The sequence below is a fragment of the Pollicipes pollicipes genome, unplaced genomic scaffold, assembly GCF_011947565.3.
Source record: "Pollicipes pollicipes isolate AB1234 unplaced genomic scaffold, Ppol_2.1 Scaffold_3216;HRSCAF=3773_pilon_pilon_pilon, whole genome shotgun sequence".
NCBI classification, from domain to species: Eukaryota; Metazoa; Arthropoda; class Thecostraca; order Pollicipedomorpha; family Pollicipedidae; genus Pollicipes; species Pollicipes pollicipes.
Window position 1 is genome coordinate 913,693 of NW_023596251.1, and position 23,075 is coordinate 936,767.

At 56.4% G+C, this 23,075-nt stretch overlaps 1 protein-coding gene across 1 annotated transcript in view; it reads left to right on the forward strand.

The window, feature by feature from the left end:
* The first annotated feature begins 357 nt into the window (after nt 1-357).
* Nucleotides 358-23,075, forward strand: part of LOC119090991 (uncharacterized) — a 33,881-nt gene continuing 11,163 nt past the window's right edge. The window contains exons 1-2 of the mRNA XM_037213715.1: nt 358-478; nt 19,485-19,586. The gene's annotated coding sequence lies outside the window, so the exon portion shown is untranslated. The remainder of the gene's footprint in view (nt 479-19,484; nt 19,587-23,075) is intronic.

A 23,075-nucleotide genomic window follows, 5' to 3' on the forward strand; every position in this document is an offset into this window, starting at 1 on the left:
CTAGGACCATACGCGTTCAAACCGATGTACGGACAACCGTCACGAAGGGGCTTCCTTTGCGACGGGTCCGAGCACCCCTCTCATGTTCACGTGCGGCAACAAAGCCGGGGCCCAGCTCTTGACCCATTTTGTGCTCTCACGCCTCCACGCCACCCCCAGCGCACCACTGCGCCACTTCATACCGGCGCGGCCGTGACACTTCCGGCTGGCGCGTCCCGCCCGGCGGCGGCGGCGGCGGCGGCGGCGGCGGCGGCGGCGGCGGCGGACGGTGCTGCTCTGCTGTGAGCCGCCGCAGTCTCCGGGGCGGGCCGGCGAGGGCAGGAGCGGCGTAGCGCGAGCGGCGAGTGGCGAGTGGCGAGTGGCGAGCAGCGAGCGGCGCGCGGGAGCGGCACGCGGGAGCGGCACGCGGGAGCGGCCAGCAAGCCGGGCAACGACCTTCGGGAGGAGAGTTGGCACCGAGGACACCATGGTGTGACAGGTATGTGTTGGTGTGACCTATTGTGGCCTCACTGGTATGGTGTTGTGGCGTGACTGGTATGATGAGGTGGTATGACTGGTATGGTATGGTGTTGTGGCGTGACTGGTATGGTGTTGTGGCGTGACTGGTCTGGTGTTGTGGCGTGACTGGTATGGTGGTGTGGCGTGACTGGTATAGTGGTGTGGCGTGACTGGTATAGTGGTGTGCCATACCTGGTATGATGTGACGCGACTGGTGCTGTGGCGTGGCGTGACAGGTGAGGTGGGATGTGACATGTGTAGTGTGGCGTGACAGGCGTGGTGAGATGTGGCATGTGTGATGTGGCGTGTTAGATGTGGTGAAATGTGACTGGCACGGCGAGATGTGACATGTGTGGTGATAAGACGTTACTTGTGTGATGTGGCGTGACTGGCACGGTAGTACTGAATGGGTGATATGCTGATGTGCCCAAACTAGCATGGCACTGATGGATGGCTGCAATTTTCATGTGGTATGACAGGTATGATGGGGGTGGTATGTCTGGCGTAGTGGTGTAGCGAGGCAGATGTGATGGTGTGGTGTAAACGTGTATGCATGTATGTATTACTTCATAAGGCCATCCACATTAGAGCGAGACAGCCACAGCCACGTGTCAAAAATACAGAAGATAAAAACATGCAGGTAAAAAAAAGCACTATGATACTGTAATGAGACGCCAAATGTTTCACCACATCTTCTCTGCATTGTAGTTTCGCACCGTCAGGGGTTGCAGCCCCTGACGGTGCATCTGCACTCGCTGCTCTCCCAACGGCGACTCCCCTCAGCAGGGGCCGCGGGCCGAGGCCGTGCGAACGAGCCGGGGCCGTGCGAACTGCGGCTGCGGCGCGCTTCTGCCGCGCAGCCGGGGCCGGCCTGCGAGCCTGACCACGTGCCGCGCCCCACCCCAGCAGGGGCGCAGGACACAAAGTTCAACTGCACCACGCACAAACACACAGGCATCCATTCACCCAATCACAATAAGCACTCTTACAGATGCGCTCTAACCGCGCGTAAGAAACGCTGCTGTGTCAGTTGTGTGATGCCGGCTGGCAGTACATTATGCAATGTTGGCGCGTGGTGCCCAAACGTCTCCTGTCAGCCTCGGCTTTTGCGCCAGGGAGGTGTAGGAGCTTGTCCTGACGCGTGGATCGCACACGTGCGTCGTGGCTTAACATGACCACTTGGAGGTCCGTCATATGTCTAGGCAACACCCATTGAAGTGTCTCACCCAGGTCAGACACATGGTCAAATCCATACCGGCCAAAAATCACTCTAGCAGCAAGGTTTATGGTCCTCTGGATTTTATCAAAGCTGGATTGCGCTGTTGCCATAAACCTTGAGGCAATATCTGACCTGCGTCAGCACCAGCAACGTCAAAAGAGTTTTGATGGCACAATCTGGAAGGCAATGCCGCGCATGGGACAGGCCTATGAGCACGCCCATGCATCGGCGACTGAGGTCGGGCACGTGAGAAACCCAGGAGAGGGTGCTGTCAAGGACGGCACCTGGGGTCCTCACCTGCACACACGATTGCAGAGCGGCGCCACATAAAGTTACATCAAGTCTGGAGAGGCGCGTAAATTTTGACGACTGCCGAAAATGATCAGCTGTGTTTTGGTTGCGTTTACCTCGCCGGCACGTGAACGGAACCAGCAGCTAAGTGATGCAAGCGAGGCTTCCACGCGGGAAGGCCCCTCTCCCCCTAAGATCCTCCTTCGGAACGCCCACGAAAACCTGAGCGTTATACGCATCTTGAGAAACACGTGAGTTTTCTTCGTGCAAAGACAGATTATTCGAGAAAACTCGAAAAGAAGTGGACCCAATGTCGGGCCTTGGGAGATGTCCATACTGTAGTCGAGCGACCGTGGCAGTCCCCTGCGTATGGACCCGGCATTCAGGCACACACTCTGGGTGTGCCCCTGGAGATAGCTGGTGCACTAAGAAATCTCAGGACTTTTCGTTGGCAACTTCTTCTGAATCGACATTTCGTGATGAATGACGTCAACACATTTATTTAAATCAATAAGGCACAGGGGTGCGAGCTCGCCTATCAATGGTGTCAAGAACGTGATCGGAAGCCGACACCAGCGCTGTTTATGCTGAATGACGAGAACAGAGATTGTGCTGGGATGATGCAAAAAGACAGTTGAAGGATAGGTAGTGGAAAAGTTGCCATTCTACGATTCTCTCCACCACTATGGTGATAACAGGGACGAGGGATATATGCCGGAGATTAGATCGCTCAGATGGCTAACCGGCCTTAAAAATGGGATGGACAAGGGATTGATTCCAAGCGTCCGGGGAATCTGAATGCGGAAGGCGGGAGATGACAATGTGAAGGATGACGTCATCGATAGCTGGGAGTCCGGCCTTCAAGCTGCCGACACACAAGCTATCTGAATCACGGGCCACTTAGTCTTGCATGCCGAAGACCGTGTGCCCGGGCTTCCCCCCGGTAACAGACGATACCACAAACGAACAAGCTCCAGCCCGAGGGAGACGTGCCACCAAATGACTTCTTCCCGTGCCTTTACCTCGGCGGCTGCATGGGGACGACTGAACAAAAAACCGTTCAGTTGATCAGCTGCCGCGTCTAGTCGGATCGACTGTCCATCCCTGTTCTCAGCTAACGCCGTCCACATTATCCTTTGGGACTGAACGAGGGGTTGATGTCTGGCGCTAGGGGCAATGGATTGGGAGGCGTCAAGGTCAAGGCAGAAGTTGAAAGTCAGATGACATAAACCCGATAACTGTGGCACAAGCGGAACGTGGAGACGGCTGCCGAGTAGGGATCCTGATGGTACCTATGACAGCCGAAACCCAGCCAGTATGATTCGGAGTCCACCAACTGCTATAGCTGAAGAGGAAGGGCAGCGTTCATGCACCGTTCCTTGGCAGGCATGATCATGAACCTATGACGTTGGATGGCATTGTCTTTTTCTGTTTCTTTCTTTCCCGTCACGGTGCGGAATTCGGCGGATGCCGGAGAGTTTCCCGGAAACAGATGCTCGTTAGCACGGCCATCCGAGCGTTACTGTGAATGTCCCAGCGCTCACGTCCTCTTCGCTCGGGATGTGTCGAACCGATGACGAAGGAAACGTCGACATCCAGACAGACAATGCGCACCGTTGAGCATTGCTGTAGGTAGGAAAGTACCGCTGCACAGAAGAAAGGCACGATTCACACGATTTGAACGTCATGCTGAGCAAGGATACGGTCAGGAAAGGGATCAGTCGGACCCACACCTGAAGCGACTCGACCCTCCCATGTCAACGGTAGCTGGATAGGGAGGCAGGCGCTCGGGCAGGCGCTCTGGCCAACTGAGGCCTCCGTCGAAAGTTACTAAATGACGTACGCGTTTACCTAACTTATCGTGACAACGACGAACATTTAATGTGAGGTAAGAGCTATATTCGATGGAATATGCAATTCACTCTTGATAATTTGACGGCAGGCGTGCTGAAGCCGTGGGGTCCAGAGAGAGGCAGCCGAGTGCGCCAACCTTCTGAAGATTTATCGGCGGCCGTATGGGGTTGGCTGAAAACAAATGAACAAAAAAGGCTGCCGGCCTCCTAACTTCCCTCCCAGTTGGGCGTCTGTGGTCGGCAAGAGACCGACCAGAGTCCTGCGATTCCGTTCGGCGTCATCGGGCCGAACGCACGCGTCCCGCGCCTGACCTACTTCACGTCGCACCGTGACGTCACGGGAAGAGGGCGGAGCTAACGGAGCGCCGGCCAAGAGCCAGCAGCTGACCTGCGGCCCTTCTCGCGCGGCACGGAGGGCGGTCACGGAAAAAATATGCGGGACCCGGCGCAGTCCAGCCAGCTCGACTGTCGAGCTTCACCGAGGGCGCCTGTCCGCCGGCCGCGAAATGGAGTGGTGGAATGCGGGGTCCTGTTATGCTCGGTGACCTGACGCAAACCATGAGCACGCTGCTCACCGACTTAAGTGTTGTTGATGCTCAAACTGGTGTCGCCTCTCATAAGGCTATCACGCTGGTGTTGGTTGAATTCCCATGTGAGTCTGATGAGCGTCTTGCCCTGCTCGTCATTGGAGCACACTGCTTCTCCGACCGCGTCACGATGCTACACATTGGAGCACACTGCTTCTCCGGCCGCGTCACGATGCTACACACCATCACCGCCATCACCGTCATCAGACGCCACAGTCACCTTGGTGCTTCACACCTCTGCGCGCCCGTGGCTTCCCACTGATGTGGGGGTTGTGAGATCATCGCGTCACCTAACGCTCGTAACCACTGATGCTTCACAACACCTTATGTTCGAAGCACCTGATGTATCACAACCACGAATGCGGTCAGATGCCGTGTTCGCCACGGCTGTCGCAGCGCATTTCCCACGGGCGCGGTTCTCCCTCAGCAGCCGCACGATTCTCATCGTTAGAGAAGTTAGAGAAGGTTTTAGAAGCCCAGGCTCGCAGCGTGTTCTCCACACACGGGTGCGGCTCTCCCGCAGCAGCCGCGTGGTTCTCACCTGGTTAGAGAAGTCAGGCTCGCAGTGCATCGAGAACTGCGCCGTTTGTGCGAGGCAAGGCCACTGACTAACCAGCCGAGGCTGCTGCCACGGCACGGACGTTTGGAAGCGTTTCGCGGATGTTGTTTCTTGTTCAGTTAGCGGACAGGGAGGGCTTCCGCCCCAAAACTTTGAAAAGAAAGTGGGCCAAATCTCAGGAGAAACACGGTTATTGGCAAATTTGAGGAGGGCAGGCTTCGTCATTTGTTTCTCTTCAGTCCCGGGCTCATCTGATGGAACTGCACACCAGAGCTGACCATCGTCTTGTCTAGTTGTGCCGATCATCTGACTGCACGGAGCTGTTCATGGCCGGCACGCACGAGGTGTGATTCTCCTCCGGTGCCATTAATCTGCACCAATGCTTTGCTGGCGTCAAACGCCTCCTCCTGCGCTTTTATATTCGCCGCGGCGTTGCCTCAGCGCATACAGAGCGTCCGTGAGGCCGCGCCTTGAGGTCAGCGCCTCCGCGGCCGGTCCCAGATATCCGGCGGCCCAGCCAGCGGCCGGCCTCACCCGGCGACGGTCCGCCTGCTGACCAGGCTCAGCTGACGGCCCGGCCAGACCCTCCCTCGCCGAAGGCCCCAGGCCGGTCACGTGACCTTCCGCCGCGGCGGCCGGCCGGCCCCAGTGCGGTCACGTGGTCACGTATGACGTCACTGGCTCTCGGCCGGCGTGCGGCGGCGTGGCCTGGCGATGGGCGGCAGCTCGGGTAGTTGTCCCGGCATGCGGCGACGAAGGCAGGATCGTACCGCCTCCCGCTAGTCAGCTGCTGTCCGCCAGCGGCCGCCGAGGAGCGGCGCTGTCAGACGCCTTCTGTCATCCACGCTTCAGGCAGACGCCCCTGCGCCGTGCCGTGATTAGGGCAGATGCCAGTCCGTCATGCCGTCCGAAGCATGGCTGTCACGGAGCGCCTTGTACGTACACCTCCCGACACACTCTCGGCGGAGTTATTCATTTGTGTCACATTATTTCAGGATTGCGCATGCACGTGTCGAAGTGAGGCTTACTGAAATTTATGATGGATCGGTGACAACATTTTCATAGCACGCTTACATTTTTTCATTTGTCTGATGTTATTGCCGACTTCTGGTGATATGAATCCAGTGTGGAGGAGGTCGAGTCGGACGTCGGGTGGCGGTCATGGCTTCCAAAGGGACCTTAAGCCCAGGCCATGGTCACATCGGGTAGAGGTCATGGCTTCCAAAGGGACCTTTCTTATCTTAAAGGGTTGGCTTGAGTATCTCTTCGCTGAATGGGCCGACCCTGGATTTATTCAATGGAGCGGCACGGGCGTAGCAACTTCCCACAAAATTTGTTGTCCCTCTAAAATACAGATTTTGGGACATTTTTAGGCCTGTCTTGATATGATAGGTACCTGGAATATAATGGTCATAACCCACCGAAATGAAGCTTTTTAGTGGCACTCAGCCAAACAGCAAAAACCGAGCCTATCAGGAACTTCCCCAGGATGAAAGGCACATAAATGCATCTTGTAAACTGTATCCACCAAAATATGCACCACAGAGGGAACTAGCGTCCGTCAATAAATTCCGACCTCTTGATGATACACTTCAAGGTCGAACTGAGACTCAAGCAGCGTGGAACTTCATATCACCAAAAAACTACCGGTCAATTTCAAATTTTTAAGCATCATAACGCTAACAAGCGCAAGAACTGGCGCCCGCAAAATCGTATATATATATATATATATATATATATATATATATATACGCAGAAGACGAGGAAAACTGTACCTCTGGGATTCAAGTGGCTCATGTCCCATTGTGTTTTGGGGGGTTTCACCATCAGCAGCCTGTTCAGCCGTGTGTTTTCCCCCTTACCAAGACTCTTGCTCTAGCAGGAGGGAGAAGAAAAAGTGCACAGCGACACCCCCAGGGATGGGAATATGGAGAGTCATATAACTTGGATTATGAACCGCAAAAGCGATATGCTTCATTCGCCTGTGACTTACTACGCTAAACATATCTTCAATGAAAAAGGTCTAAGACCCTTGAAATTCCCACAACAATACTGAAGAAAGACTGTCGAAGTATGAATATGGTTCTACAGCAAAATCTTTAGAACGGTCCAGGATCTCAGAAAATCCTCCCAAGTTGCGAAATAGTTGGTATCCCAGAAAATCCTTCGACAACATTTGAATGAAATCAATGACCCCAGAAGATCTCAGATGTAGATCTTGGAAATTAAATCTAGGGAGTCCTTTTTTGAGAGCTTGGTATGCCTTCAAAAAGAATATGAAAGCACAATTAAGCCGCAACAATTCTTCTGGTCCGAGGTTGTTGTTGGGTTTTCCCCTTCATCATTCCAAGTGGGCAGTAGACGAGAATGGAGGGGAAGGGGGGAGTGGGCTGTAACAAGGACTGATGTTCCTAAACCTGTTATCTAAAGAAACAATAGAAAGTAAAAGGTTGGAATAAGGATAGCGCTATTAGAAATGTTGGAAAAGTGGTACATTGATTTGATTGAAATCACGGTCCCGCTGAGGCATTTTAATCAAATATCGAGGAAGCGTTCAAAATCAAATATCAAATCAAATCAAATCAAAATCAAATCAGATATCAGGTAGCCGTCTCAAAGCATGAGACACTGCGACTTGCATACTGACCACGGTGTGCAGATGGTAGTTCAATGCGGATTTGCATGCTGACGACGGTATGCAGATGGTAGTTCAATACAGATTTGCATGCTGACGACGGTATTCAGATGGTAGTTCAATGCGGATTTCCGCCCAACTTGAATCATCACAGGTTCTGAAACGTTGAGCCCGCCAGGTCATGCCAGACGCAATTACGTAGAACGTAACATCACGACGTTAAGCAATTCGGGAGGTTCAGATTCGACTGCTTTGGTCTGTGGGCTGGCAATTCGAATTCGACTTCGAATTTTCAAACATGTTTTCACTAAGAACGGTGCAAATATAAACCTACGTGTGAACCACCCTTCTGAGGTTTGGTCTTGAAGGGTTTTGATATCTCTTTTTTTCATCGCCTTCTAGTTCTGGCTGCGTCGCTCTGCATACCAGTCTAAGCTTGGGAAGGGCGATGCCTTATATTGTGCTCTAAACTGCAGGATTGCTACGCCACATAGCTGCCTGGAACGGACAGCGCCCGTGCCCTCTTGCTGGACCGCGGAACTTCGATCCAGCCTGCCCTGGCCGGGTGCGGACGTCCGGACCATCAGTTAGGCGCCTCTGCGATCTCTCTCTCTCTCTCTCTCTCTCTCTCTCTCTCTCTCTCTCTCTCTCTCTCTCTCTCTCTCTCTCTCTCTCTCTCTCTCTCTCTCTCTCTCTCTCTCTCTCTCTCTCTCTCTCTCTCTCTCTCTCTCTCTCTCTCTCTCTCTCTCTCTCTCTCTCTCTCTCTCTCTCTCTCTCTCTCTCTCTCACTCTTTCTCCCTCTCTCTCTCTCTCCCTCTCTCTCTCTTTCTCAGACCTCTGCACACATTGATGGTTACTAGGGATTCTTTACTGCCGGTTGAGAAGTGCTTGTTGTTAGTTGGTATATAACTGAAAACGAAGTTGCTCATTAGATGTCTTACAGCTCTCTGTGCCATGTGTCGCTATATATAAATATATAAATATATGTATATATATATATATATATATATATATATATATATATATATATATATATATATATATATATATATATATATATATATATAACCACACATGACATATATATATATATATATATATATATATATATATATATATATAAAGTACACGATGTTTCCACCAACACACGTTGACACTAAACTGAGGACAGCATCCGTGGAGCGGTCGTGTCTGTGGCATCGGTACAAGCTGCGGTTGTCAGGAGCCCTTTGTCAGTAGAGTCGACGATTAGTCTCTTCCGACAGGCAGCCTCGCAAGGATTCCACCCCAATTTTCACAGCTTCGTAGCCGGCGCACCGTTTCAAAGGTGGCGACAGTCGCACGCGGTCGGAGGCGGCGGTAGTGCCGTCCCGCCCGCCGCCCGCCGCCCGCCGCCCGCCGCCCAGCCGGTCCCGGCCCCGGCCCCGGCCGGTGCCGTGTGAGACACCGCTGACACAGTTCCCGCCGAGTTCGCCACCAGCGAACGCCACCCGTCCTCTTCGCTCGGCTCGGCACGGGTGACGTGCGCCCGCTCCAGCCGGGCTCGGTACGCCCGCTCCAGACGGGCTCGGTGCGGGTGACGTGCGCCCGCTCTAGGCGGGCTCGGTACGGGTGACGTGCGCCCGCTCCAGCCGGGCTCGGTACGCCCGCTCCAGACGGGCTCGGACGGGTGACGTGCGCCCGCTCCAGGCGGGCTCGGTACGGGTGACGTGCGCCCGCTCCAGACGGGCTCGGTACGGGTGACGTGCGCCCGCTCCAGACGGGCTCGGTAGGGGTGACGTGCGTTCGCTCCAGACGGGCTCGGTGCGGGCGACGTGCGCCCGCTCCAGCTTGGCCTGGAATCGGAGACAGTGACCAGACCCTGGTCCCGACCAATCTGTGGTGACTTTCTAGTTAACTGTAGGCCTGCATATATCAAGATGCAATCTTCAAAGACGATGCTGGTCATACTAAAAAATGAGCTGTCCTGTTCTGGTAACGTATGTAAAAGCTAGAACTTTTTACAGCTGTTTGAATCACACATGCATTGTTTGCCTCCCTGCTTCCTGTAAGGTGACCGGATTAACAGACTGGTCAGCCCGGGGCGTCTGCCCGCCGACTTGATCAACATGGCGCGAGCTTTTGACGACCAGCGCCGTGGACATTCCTGTGCTGCTTCGGGCCACGTCCACAGGGGTGTTCTGTGGTTGTGTCCGTAAGACTGCCGGCCGGCACATCGCGATTTGGTTTGGTCATCACGGCCAGAGCTCTGGCCAGGTGACCACTCCATCACGGCCAGAGCTCTGGCCAGGTGATCATTCCATCACGGCCAGAGCTCTGGCCAGGTGACCACTCCATCACGGCCAGAGCTCTGGCCAGGTGACCACTCCATCACGGCCAGAGCTCTGGCCAGGTGACCACTCCATCACGGCCAGAGCTCTGGCCAGGTGACCACTCCATCACGGCCAGAGCTCTGGCCAGGTGACCACTCCATCACGGCCAGAGCTCTGGCCAGGTGACTACTCCATCACGGCCAGAGCTCTGGCCAGGTGACCACTCCACCACGGCCAGAGCTCTGACCAGGTGACCACTCCATGACGGCCAGAGCTCTGGCCAGGTGACCACTCCATGACGGCCAGAGCTCTGGCCAGGTAACTATTCCATCACGGACAGAGCTCTGACCAGGTGACCACTCTATCACGGCCAGAGCTCTGGCCAAGTGACCACTCCATCACGGCCAGAGCTCCGGCCAGGTGACCACTCCATCACGGACAGAGCTCTGACCAGGTGACCACTCCATCACGGCCAGAACTCTGGCCAGGTGACCGACTGCTAACCAACATCGCGATCCAATTGCTTCTCGCAGGGACCACACCGCCGCAGTCGAGGTCGTTGGCCAGTCTTTCGCAGATCGTTGCTTTGCCCATACAACCTGGTCGCTCAAAAGTCTCTGGCGCACACCGCCCACTGGTTTGCTGCTTCTGACCGAAACCGATGCCGTGCCAGCGTGAACACTCGTGCGGAGGGAACGTCTGGTCAGATCAGGTCATGCGCGTAAAGCTGCCAGCCACCAACTGAGCTGAGCAGAACTGATCTGTGGAAAAGGTCAGATTTATCGTGAAATCCTAAAGCTTTTTGCTCTTAGTATTTTGTGGTGGGTTGATGAATTATTGCAAACTGAGACCTGAGTTCGCAATGCCGAAAAATAAGAAGCTGAAGGCCATCCTTACCTACATCAAGGCCGGTACAGACAGTGCGGGCCCGAGGCCCGTCCAGACATGCAAATGCCCAGACATCTCGCCGGTAGACCGCTAAACAAGACAACTCGTGCTGAGCGGTCCCCGCCGGAGCGCACCAATACCCCCCCCCCCCCTCCCCCAGAGCCCTCTCTCCTCCGTCCGCGCACTTCTGAGAGCCCTCTCCCCCGCCCGCGCACTGCTGAGAACCGTCTCCCCTCCGTCCGGGCACTGCTGAGAGCGCTCTCCCTCCGTCCAGACACTGCTGAGAGCCCTCTGCTCCGCCCGGGCACTGCCCAGAGCCCTCTGCTCCGCCCGGGCACTGCCCAGAGCCCTCTGTTCCGCCCGGGCACTGCTGCAGTCGGAGCCCTCCACGCCGGCTCGGAACCCGCTCAGCCGGGCACGCTGGCATTAGCATCCGCGCGTGCACGCTGTGCACGGTGTGCGCCCGAAAACACAACGAACAACAGCTGTGCACGGTGCTCGCGCGTCATGGACGGCTGACCAATCAGGGTACACACTGCGGCCGTGGAGCCGGCGCCGGTCGGCCGTCGCCGCCGCCGCTGCGGTGAGCAGCCTCGACGCGGGCGCCGGGTCATCCGCGCTGTCAGCTGAGTTGATTGGTCGCCACCTGGCCAGTGTCGCTCGGCAGATGTTGCAGTAACGGGCACGGCGGCGGCGGCGGCGGCGGCAGCGGTTGTGCTGTGGGGGCGGGGCGCGGCGCTGGAGCGGCCGGTCACCGTGAGCGAGGCCTGTGAGCGGAGAACGCAGGGAGATGCTGGAGCTGACAACGGAGCTGTTCCGACCCTCTTCATAACTGTAGGTGTCGAGAATGCTGTCAGCTTGAGGTTTGCGTCCTAACGTAACAACCTTCCATGCACCGGGAGTTATTGGTTAAATGACGTTATAGTGCTACCCAACGATTACAATGGCGGTGCTTGATATTTCGAGCTGTGCTGATTCCGCAGCTCTGATCAGCCTCAGCGCTCACCAAATTGCCGAAGGATGAGCGCAGCTCCAGATATTAAGTACCGCCAATACAATCGCTGCAGAACGCTATCACGCTGCTTAACCAGTACCTCCTGGTTCATCGCAGGTCGTTAAGTCAGCATAAGGTCTTTGAACTCATTATGCCGACAAGCCAGGGGTCCGCCTTTCTTGCACCGTTGTGTGTGCTCCTTCCGAGCGTCGATGGGGCTGCTGACCGGGGCCAGGCTCTGCTCAGTCTGCTATGGCCGTCAGGTCAGCTTCAAAGAATGCTCTTTGTGTGGTGCGGATAATCGGCCTCGGGCGTGGACCTGATTACGTCAATGTCGAGATATCGCGCTCAATCATGGACAGTTAAACTGATTGCCGCCCTCGGCTTAACCCCCACCACCTGTGCCTGATCTGTGCCGATGAACCTGCGGAAGGCATTAACACTCAATCACGGCTGATTGGGGGCATCATTTCCGAGGTAGAGCGGGAGCTGGGGGTCAGATGTCGCTGTACGTCTGATCTGGTATTATCCCTGAAAGTGACTGCCATCGGACGATCAATTCCCATACTGAAGGTCGCACAACGAACAGAAATGTCATCTGTCTTCCGTAAATGACAACAGCCTGCTTGTGGTTGTTCAGAGTTACTATTTAGCCTCACTGAGACAGGATTTCTGAAATTATGACTACCTAATGCAGATACATGTTCTGGCACAATGATGCGGAGCTCCGAATATGTATTGGCGATGTCGTTGCAGCGGCAGTTTAATCAATGACAATGGAACTAAAACAGTGCAACGTCACTGGGTTTACAAATGCTCCGAAGCGATGTAGGCTGCAAACCAACGGTCAGCGGAGGGAGGTTGGGGCAATGACAGAACTTTTCACTTCGGATGTCTGTGGGCGACAAATCCAACCCGACATGAGCTTGATTGATTCCACCTGGGAGCCCAATACCTGTCAATTCAACGCACACCGCATATTTGGAGCAGTTTGTGATATGTGGGTGTACAGACTCATACAGTGAAAAAGTGTAAATTTTGGGCTTGACCCAAATTTGAGGATAAAGCAGAAAACGATGGAGATATGTATCAACAAAGGATCAGCCGCCGATTCCGTGGATAGTTTTCACCATTTGCCTGCGGAGCATTGCTTACTAATCAGAGGGAGACCTTGCGAGGTTCAGACAGGCCGCATAGCTGCATGAGTTGGTATGGTCTCGCACCATGCACCGTGCTCGATTACTGGGACGGCTACTCTGGCAGCGTGGCGGCCATGGTCCGGCGGAGTCAGCCGTCGGGCTGCTGCTGCAGGTATCCGGACGTTCTACCCACCGGCAGTGCCTGTGCACTGGCGCAGCCGATGAAGTGACAAGCCCGGAAATCTCATTTTACATCGATTACATTACATATAAACATCGACTTTTAAACACATCACCAGCAAACGACTCAACGCCGCGGTGTTTAGCTTCTGAGCAGAAGTGTTCACGCAGAACCCCGCTGGGCCGCTTCCGTTGCAGCACATTTCATGTGCCCAGCATGCACAGCAGATGCACAGCACACTGCAGCCAGCACAGCACTGTACCAGGCCTCGTTTCTCCCGACGACACTTCCTCCGCAGAGCAGAAAGGTCTCATTGTCTGCACCTCCTGCTTTTGCTTTGGGTACTTCGTTTCTGTTTTTCTCCCTTCTTCCGTCCTTTTCCTCTGTTTCAGGCCTTCTTCGCGGTCACCTTTCTATTTCCGTTCCTGTGTTTGACCTCGTAAACATTCTTCACATGGAGCTAGCGGCCCTTCTACACTCATCAACACAATGGAGCTAGCGGCCCTTCTACACTCATCAACACAATGGAGCTAGCGGCCCTTCTACACTCATCAACACAATGGAGCTAGCGGCCCTTCTACACTCATCAACACAATGGAGCTAGCGGCCCTTACCCAGTGTGGTGCCTTCTGACTGACGCGGGCTGGGTTTGTGCATTACATAAGGTGCGTTTATTCTGAATCCTTCCCGTATGGTGAGTGCCCGGTTGTTTCGCCACCTTCCCTCTGCGTGTAGGACTCAGCTGTTTGTTCCCATGGCATCTTCCCCTGTTTCACTTCCGTGCCTTACACTAGCTCTATCTCTGCTCGACAGGTGTTTCTCACTTCTGTCTCCTCCTTCATTCTCCATCCCTTCTTTTATCACGCCCTTCCACTGCTCCTCACTTCGGCCTTTCCTCTTCCATCCACTCATCTGTAATCTTCCTCTCACTTCCTTCTCCTCTCTGCACTTCTTCCATACCTTTCCTGCAAACTCGCTGTTGGTTTGCTGCTCGAGTGGTTCTATGGTTGCTGGACCGTGCGCGAAGTCACTGACGTACCTGTCCGGCCTACACGGACAAATGCTCGCGGTCTCGAAGATGTTGGCGGCCTGTGGAGATCTTTGCCGTGCTCTGGAAGGTCATCCCGACTAGATCGTCCACTTCATACTGGGCCACCTTCCGTCCAGGATGTGCCGCATCCACGATCGACCGACCTGCCGTAGACAGACTGGAACGGGCTGAACCTGCCGTAGACAGGCTGGAACGGGCTGAAGTGGCCGATGTCTAGTGGCTGCAGCTGTGGCGACGCAGCAGCTTCAGGCTCACAGCACCATCTTCCACACCCGAGACTAGGCATCGGACACTCCCGTGAAAGCAATGAACAGCTTAAGCCATTCCAGGAAGCCTTCTTCCGCTGAAGGTGGTGGTGACGCCGCCTCTTCTCACCTGTGAACAAGCTCACCCTTGGAGCTCTTTTGCACGATGATATTTGACAGTTTTGCGACCGTGGACACTCCTGTCGCATTGCAGTTCCATATTTTGGTTTCAGCAAAGCCGTGCTCTTCATTAAGCTGTTCCGTGCCGTTCAAGAACGACTCTATCTCCGTGTGGCAGAAGCCGATGCTTCTTTTCAAGCTCTTCGCCTCAAGCTAGCGCAGTAAAAGGCCTTGGCGACGTCGCAGGAAGGCGTGGTGCCAATGTCAGTGCCGGCCATTACACGACGGAAAGCGTGGCTTATGTCCTCCAGCTCAGCGAAGTCGAATACCAGCCTGAGAGCTGCTATGGGAGTCACGCCATGAAACAGCTCATCCAACGTCACAACGCTTTGGCAGATACGGGCTTCTTGTTGGGTTGAAAACACTGTCGCCACCCCCTTCAACGGTCCGAGTGTAGCGCCGACCACGGGCTTGGTATTCCTCCCGCTCTCTGCATTCAGAGTCCCATACGGTATCCGTGTGGGGTTTGGAACTGCCCCGCAGCTAGTCAGGCCGGCATGGCGTGCTTGATGGCCCGAAGAGCGTCAGTTAACCTGGCTTGGTACCAGTTTGGTACCAGTTTCTGTCTTTAGTAAGTACACACTATCTGAAATTGAGCAGAAATGCTTCTATGGTTCGCAGGTCGTTTTGGGTGGCACCGAAAAATTTGACACGCTTTTGGTTTTATCCCATTCCGCCTTCTTCACAAGTGACCGGTAAACCGACAACTGATCACTCCATCTGTGCATATAACCGTTGTAAAGGCGTCTGTGAACTTTGATATTTCACAATGAAATCAGCAGTTATCATGGAATCTTTCGCGCATTTCAAATGCCTTCTCTCCTCCGTCTTTGCTTCTTGCAAAGGACTGACGCCTTGCAGTCAGCAGGTGATCATCAGTTGAGCCTAAGATTTCTGAGCCTATCGGCTGGTACCGCCACCCTCTCGCGTTTTTCACGACGGCGATTTTCTGACTGGGAGACCGGCGCATCTGTTGATGCAGTGCAACACCACCTGTCACTGCCGTACACCACACCTGTGAAAGCAATACGCCACCTTTCACTGTCGTGTCCCACATCTGTGGTCCGCCGCGACTGATGACGGCCCTGCGTCACGTAACGGATACACTGACGGCCCGGGGGTCGGTCCCAGAACCGGGATGTACCGCCGGTCGCCGTCATCACCGCCCACCGGAGGGCTACGGACTGACTGAGGCGGCGCCTGACGAGAGGCGGGTCATGACTGGGACCCCTCCCCCGGGTCATGTCTCAGCGAGCCGAGACCCTGGAACTGGGACCCTCTCCAGCCTCACGGAGGCGGCGCCTGACGAGAGGCGGGTCATGACTGGGACCCCTCCCCGGTTCATGTCTCAGCGAGCCGAGCACCCTGGAACTGGGACCCTCCCCAGCCTCACGGAGGCGGCGCCTGACGAGAGGCGGGGTCATGACTGGGACCCCTCCCCGGGTCATGTCTCAGCGAGCCGAGACCCTGGAACTGGGACCCTCCCCAGCCTCACGGAGGCGGCGCCTGACGAGAGGCGGGTCATGACTGGGACCCCTCCCCCGGGTCATGTCTCAGCGAGCCGAGACCCTGGAACTGGGACCCTCCCCAGCCTCACGGAGGCGGCGCCTGACGAGAGGCGGGTCATGACTGGGACCCCTCCCCGGGTCATGTCTCAGCGAGCCGAGACCCTGGAACTGGGACCCTCCCCAGCCTCACGGAGGCGGCAGACCCGTGGAAGTCTGATGACGGCGGTCATGCCACAAAACGCAAAAGAGTGTGGATTGATTGCTTCCATTGATTATGTGCCACATCAACGCGTCGGGCAACCGTTTCGGTGCGTCGGTTGCGGTGGCACGTGACTGTAACTGTGCGGCACGTGACTGTAACTGTGCGGCAATCAAAGCAGCACGTGACCGTGAACGCATGACGGTTACCGTGACACGCGAGGTTAATGTAACAACCACGAGCTACTGCTTATGGTGGCATGCGGTTCTGTCGCAATGGCTTGATTACTTTAAACAACATTTTCCATTTCTCTCGCTCATTGTTTGAAACGGCCGCTCACTGATCAGAAATATAACTGAGTGGATCATGAGTTTTTTTGCCACAGATGATCAAGTTCGAGTACCTATATTCATCCAGAACGAGCCGGCATCACCGCTGATCGTGCATTGTTACAGCATGGGATGAGCCTTACTATTTCGGGAGGACCACGACACGATGGCCAGCCGTAGGATGCCGCGCTGAACGCAGCTGGTAGCTCGTGTTGACATCGCGGATGACAGGACCCTCACATTAAGCCATCCTGTTTTGTTTTGTTTTTTGGAGGGCATACCCTCGTCGAAACGCTGCTCTGTGGGCGAATGAAACAGCCGAGTGACGAGCGCAGTGACAGGGGGCGTTGATCAGGGCAGAAGGGTGCCGCGAGGCGTCTGTCGCCGGTCTTTCGCCGCGGCGCTCATTCACCACACCAGCTGTAGTAAGCCGCACGGATACGCGCCGTTTGGTCTGGGGCCGTGACGTGCTCGCGCCGCCGCCTCGCCGCACGGGCTCCACGAGAAGCACGCTGATTGCGGGGTACGTCACGCCCTCATTTCCCCGTGGCCTGGTCGTGACTCGACGAGAATGGATGCCGTTGGATTCAGCACTGCGGTAAGAAGTAGTTTGCGACCAGCGCCACATGGCAGCGTCTCACGGTTAATGCTACGAGGCTTACTTCTCGGCCGTTAGCGGTTCGTGGCTTTTTGGCGGCGTCGAAAGATGCGCTCAGCCATGCTCGTTGATGCCGGGCACCAGAGCAAACTTGGTGCAGATCATATGGCTTTTCGAGTGAAGGATTTGATTTTCCTATCCCAGCACGCAGGTAGCGTGTCATGAACGGACTCATGGAACCAGGAAGAACCCAGAAACCAACTCGTAATCAAGGTGGAGATCCAACAAGAACCAGGATCCAGAACTGAACTGCGCGGAGGGAGCCAGCAAGAACCAAGATCCAGAACTGAACTGCGCTGAGGGAACCAGCTGCAATCAGGATCCAACTTGACACTTAACCGAGAGATCCGGTCAGAGCCAAGATCCGACTTGGAAGATGCGCAGGGATCCGGCAAGAGCAGAGAACCAGCCTAGAACGGTGCCGAGAGATCTAGAAGTAATCAAGTCAGTGTAGCCAGCAAGAACCAGTATCTTACTCGAAATTTTGTCAGAAACCAACGCGCTTTCACGTGGTGTGTGTCCACGTATCCATATCCTCATATCATGCACGTGTTAAACTAAATGTTGCAAAACATGCGCAGCACATCTTCTTTGAGACGTCATATCTTCAATGGTAGGTAACTGTCGCACGGCCAGCGGGGCGATTTTTACGAAGGAGCCAATGAGAGGCAGGAGGCGTACAATAGCGTTCTGTGAGTTGATCAGTGGAAACCGGGTTGTGGTGTTTGTGTGAAACAAATGGGAACCAGGAACCGTGTCCTGTTTTTTATACAAGAGGCAGTGCAAACCAGGAACCAGGGTATCTGGTGCTGATGACAGAGCTAGTAGGAACCATTGAGCAGGGCCTGGTGTTTGTGAAACAACTAGTGAGAATCGGGAACCGATGTCTGGTGTTTGCAAAACAACCAACACTATCCAGAAACCGGGGGCTGGTATTTATCAAACAGTCAGCTGGAACTGGAATACATGGGCTCGTTTCTTTCATGAAGAGGAGGTGTGACCCCCCTGGGGTCAGTATTGAGGGCCAGCTACATTTAGGGTCATGGGTGTGCCTTGCTTGGACGAGAGCCTCCACCCGCTTAGCGGCTTATGTAAACTCGCTCTGGAAGTGAGGCCCCTCTATCGGTCAGGGTTGCATGTACGGACCGCAGGTCGGGGTCAGATGTATGGACCACAGGTCGTAGTCGGATGTACGGACCACAAGCCGGGATCAGATGTATGGACCACAGGTCAAGGTCAGATATACGGACCACAGGTCGGCAGCCGGCTGTCCAGGAGCGTGTGAGTTCCGGGGCACCATTACCGCTCGTGCGTCGCCGCTGGCCCCCGGCCGCCGTCTTATCGGCCATCGCCGTTCGGTCTGCCCTGCCGGCCGAGCGCCGCCCGGCAATTCACTCCAGTTGGAACGCCTGAGCGCGCACACAGTTACTTGGCCACCGCACACGCACGCACGATCAGCTGTCAAGCGGCGCAAAATCCCCTAACTTGAGTCAACTCACGCACCGCATATATATATATATATATATATATATATATATATATATATATATATATATATAGCCTCCCCTTTGTACACCTAGACATATATATATATATATATATATATATATATATATATATATATATATCTCTCTCTCTCTCTCTCTCTCTCTCTCTCTCTCTCTCTCTCTCTCTCTCTCTCTCTCTCTCTCTCTCTCTCTCTCTCTCTCTCTCTCTCTCTCTCTCTCTCTCTCTCTCTATCTCCATCTATCTCTCTCTTTCTCTCCTTCTTTCCCCTCTTTCTTTGCGTCGAAAAGTGCAGAAATTAGAGGTGATCCAGCTCTAACAAAAGTTATAATTTTGGCCAGCAGCCGAAGCTTTCAACTGCATAACGTAAGCAAAGAGGACCATAAGTTGACAAACGTCGCCATCCCACCTTTGCGTACACACGTTGCAGAGCCAAAACCCCACGTCGGCGAAAGCCCCGCCGATGTGGCGCTGTTAGGCCAGAACAGCTCCAGGGACGCCGCCTCAGTGGCCCCAACGCCCTGGCGTCGGCCAGGGTCCTCCGAAGATGGCGGTCGCGTCCTGGCAGGAAGGCATTCGTTTCGCCGGCACTCAGACGGCGCCAGCTGAGCGCGGACTTCAGACAGTGACGTCAATGTGTGCTCCTTTGCAGACTTCTGCTGTCCAGCTGCTTCGTGCTATGTTTATGGCCTTCGACGCAGCATCTTCTCTTCACGGATTTTTCGTCCCGTCCTTTTAACATCACGCCGAACCGGTGAGCCCTGTTCCGCTTTCTGGTTGTTTAATATCTGCCATGTGTGACTGGCTTCCTGGCGGGCACGCGACCGACATTTTTATTGGGGGGGGGGCAGAACTTTTGCTGCACTCAAATTTCAAAAAGTCTATGCAAACCCCTCGAATAAAGGGGAGTCCCGGGATCCTCTTAAGTTGTACATATCTTTCCTAACGCTCCCAATCCCGACCTGGTCGTATTTCTGCTCTGTCTCCTGTTCTGTCTCCTACCCCGACACCCAATCCAATCCTCGTTGCGTCTCCTGCTCCTTCTCCTGTCTCGCTTGGTTTGTCTTCTGATTTGCCACCTACTCCGTCTTCCGCCTTCTCCTATCCGTCTTCTATCTGTTTCGTGCTCTGTCCCATCTGCCCCATCTGCCTCCCGCCCCTCTCCAGTCTTCCCTGCCTATCTCCCTCTCCGTCTCCAGTCCGCCCCGCCTATCTCCCGCTCCGTCTCCAGTCTGCCCTACTGCCTCCCGCTCCGTCTCCGGTCTTCTCTGTCTGTTCCCCGCTCCGTTTCCTGCCGCGAAGTCGCTCGACCAGCGCAGCGCGGCGTGCGTGGCGCCGGACAGAGCGCATTCCCACGGGGCCGGCGCGACGGCGGCGGCGACGGCGACGCCACCGTTAGCGCCGGCGCCCCGGGCGGTGGGAACACCGACGTACCTGACCCCGCCGCCACCTTTGGCCCGGGTCCAGTGGCAGGTCTGGGGTCAAGGTTCGCGCGGTGGCGGGCCTGGAGCACCTGTCGGGTTTGCGTTCGGCAGTGTCCGGTGTGTACAGCAGCCCGCCACAGATTTGTCCCTGGCGAGAGTTTCTCGCATCACTCATTGGATGCCGGGCCCCACATAATCTGACCAGTATAATAAAGCGCATGCTTCTTGATCCGGGGATCTCAGAAGGTGCACTTCGTTCGCTTAATCGTGCAAATATTTCTGAGGAACAAATGCTTGCAACCTGACTGAGCTGTTGTTCCTGTACCGCTCTACGTTTTAGCATTCGCCACTTTGAAGCATGCAAGTCAAACAAGATTGACACTTTCTGAGTGACGGTCATGCCCTGAATACAAAGATACCGGCACCGCGCGTGAGGTTGTCAGGGCCTTGCCTGGCTTGACGGACGCGCAGAGGCCAGCCGAAAACGCCCGTGCTTGACCTGCCCTGATGTGTGCAGCACATTCGGACCACGAGCTCCATGCCAGCGCCGTGCACGTGTTATTGTTCAGGGCTTGTATTGTGATTCTCTCATGGTCTTGGCAGCTTTTTGTTGCGCTGCGGTGCGCGTCCGCACGCCGTCGCAGTCGGCGGCGGCGTGCGTCCGTCCATCTGGGTGAGCTGAGCGCTGGTAAAAAGTCCAGCCTCTGCGCGCGGACGGCGGGCTCCTCTCGCCAGTGAGGTCTTTACCGCCTCCGACGGCATGGTCCGAAAGGCTGTGTCCGCCGGCGGCTGGTCCCAGACCGGTCACAGGCTGTGTCCGCCGGCGGCTGGTCCCTGACCGATCACAGGACGTGTCCGCCGGCGGCTGGTCCCTGACCGGTCACAGGCTGTGTCCGCCGGCGGCTGGTCCCAGACCGGTCACAGGATGTGTCCACCGGCGGCTGGTCCCTGACTGGTCACAGGATGTGTCCGCCGGCGGCTGGTCCCCGACCGGCCACAAGGGAGCCCTGTATCGCCAGCGCTGTCTGCTCCGGAGAGCCGTGTTTCGCCAGCGCTGTCTGCTCCGGGGAGCCGTGTCTCGCTAGCGCTGTCTGCTCCGGAGAGCCGTGTCTCGCCGGCGCTGTCTGCTCCGGGGAGCCGTGTCTCGCCAGCGCTGTCTGCTCCGGGGAGCCGTGTCTCGCCAGCGCTGTCTGCTCCGGAGAGCCGTGTCTCGCCAGCGCTGTCTGCTCCGGGGAGCCGTGTCTCGCCGGCGCTGTCTGCTCCGGGGAGCCCTGTATCGCCAGCGCTGTCTGCTCCGGGGAGCCGTGTCTCGCCAGCGCTGTCTGCTCCGGGGAGCCGTGTCTCGCCAGCGCTGTCTGCTCCGGAGAGCCGTGTTTCGCCAGCGCTGTCTGCTCCGGGGAGCCGTGTCTCGCCAGCGCTGTCTGCTCCGGGGAGCCGTACCTCGGTGGCAGCCACGACGCTGTCTGCCCGCGCCGGACAGCGGCCTGTCAGCGCTGACCGCTCCGCTGTCAGTCGGCTGGAGACTGCTGCCAGTCCGCTGGAGACTGCTGTCAGTCCGCTGGAGACTGCTGCCAGTCCGCTGGAGACTGCTGCCAGTCCGCTGGAGACTGCTGCCAGTCCGCTGGAGACTGCTGCCAGTCCGCTGGAGACTGCTGTCAGTCCGCTGGAGACTGCTGCCAGTCCGCTGGAGACTGCTGCCAGTCCGCTGGAGACTGCTGCCAGTCCGCTGGAGACTGCTGCCAGTCCGCTGGAGACTGCTGTCAGTCCGCTGGAGACCGAGCGGCCACCGATCCGGGTCCGAGGTCAGCCGCGCTTAGATCAGACACGTCAGACATAGAGCCGGCTGGCGCAGACCCGGAGCGCTCTGCGACTGTTGCAGCCCAGCAGCACGTGCATTGCATGGCGTCTACCGACCGTGTCCGGGTTGGGGGACGGCAGCCGGCGCCTGACCCAGTGCTGGCTGTGCCCGGCTGGGGACAGCGTGAGTTGCAGTTTGGCCTTACCGCTGCGCAGCCTGGACCGGGGCCTAATCTCCGCTGACTCGACGCCACCCGGTATTCACTAACGGCATAGCCCCGGCGTCGCGGCGGCACCCATCTGGCGGGGTTGCGGTGCGGCAACGGAAACGTTTGCCCGTAAACGGCGACAAAAACGCGACAGTCGCCGCCTGTTCGGGACAGTACCCACGCCAGGCGGCGGCCGGCGGTGTGGGGCCTACGGCGCCGCCCGTGTGGGAATCGGCTCACGCGCTTCGATGGTATCATGGCAGAGGATGGTCCAGGCGTTTGGTCTCGGCGCGGAGCAGCTGGTCAGGTCGGCGCCAGTGTGCAGACACGCGAGAACTCGTCCGTCTTCTTGTGTCGCGCGGGCCCGGTCTGCATCGTTGCGAGTCTGGTGTGCTTTGCTACAGCTGCAGCCGCTGCGGAGGACGGCGAGCTGACACCGGCGAACAGTCCCGCCGGGGCAGCTGAACAGACCCGCCGGGGCAGCTGAACAGTCCCGCCGGGGCAGCTGAACAGTCCCGCCGGGGCAGCTGAACAGTCCCGCCGGGGCAGCTGAACAGTCCCGCCGGGGCAGCTGAACAGTCCCGCCGGGGCAGCTGAACAGTCCCGCCGGGGCAGCTGAACAGCCCCGCCGGGGCAGCTGAACAGCCCCGCCGGGGCAGCTGAACAGCTCGGAAGGGGTAGCTGAACAGTCCCACCGGGCACCTGGGGCAACGGCGTTCGGACGTGCGGCATGGTAGCTTTCGTGGTGTTTTTGCCTCACTGGTGTTGCACGTGAGTGTGCGTGTGTGTGGTGCGCATGTGTGTGAACGTGCA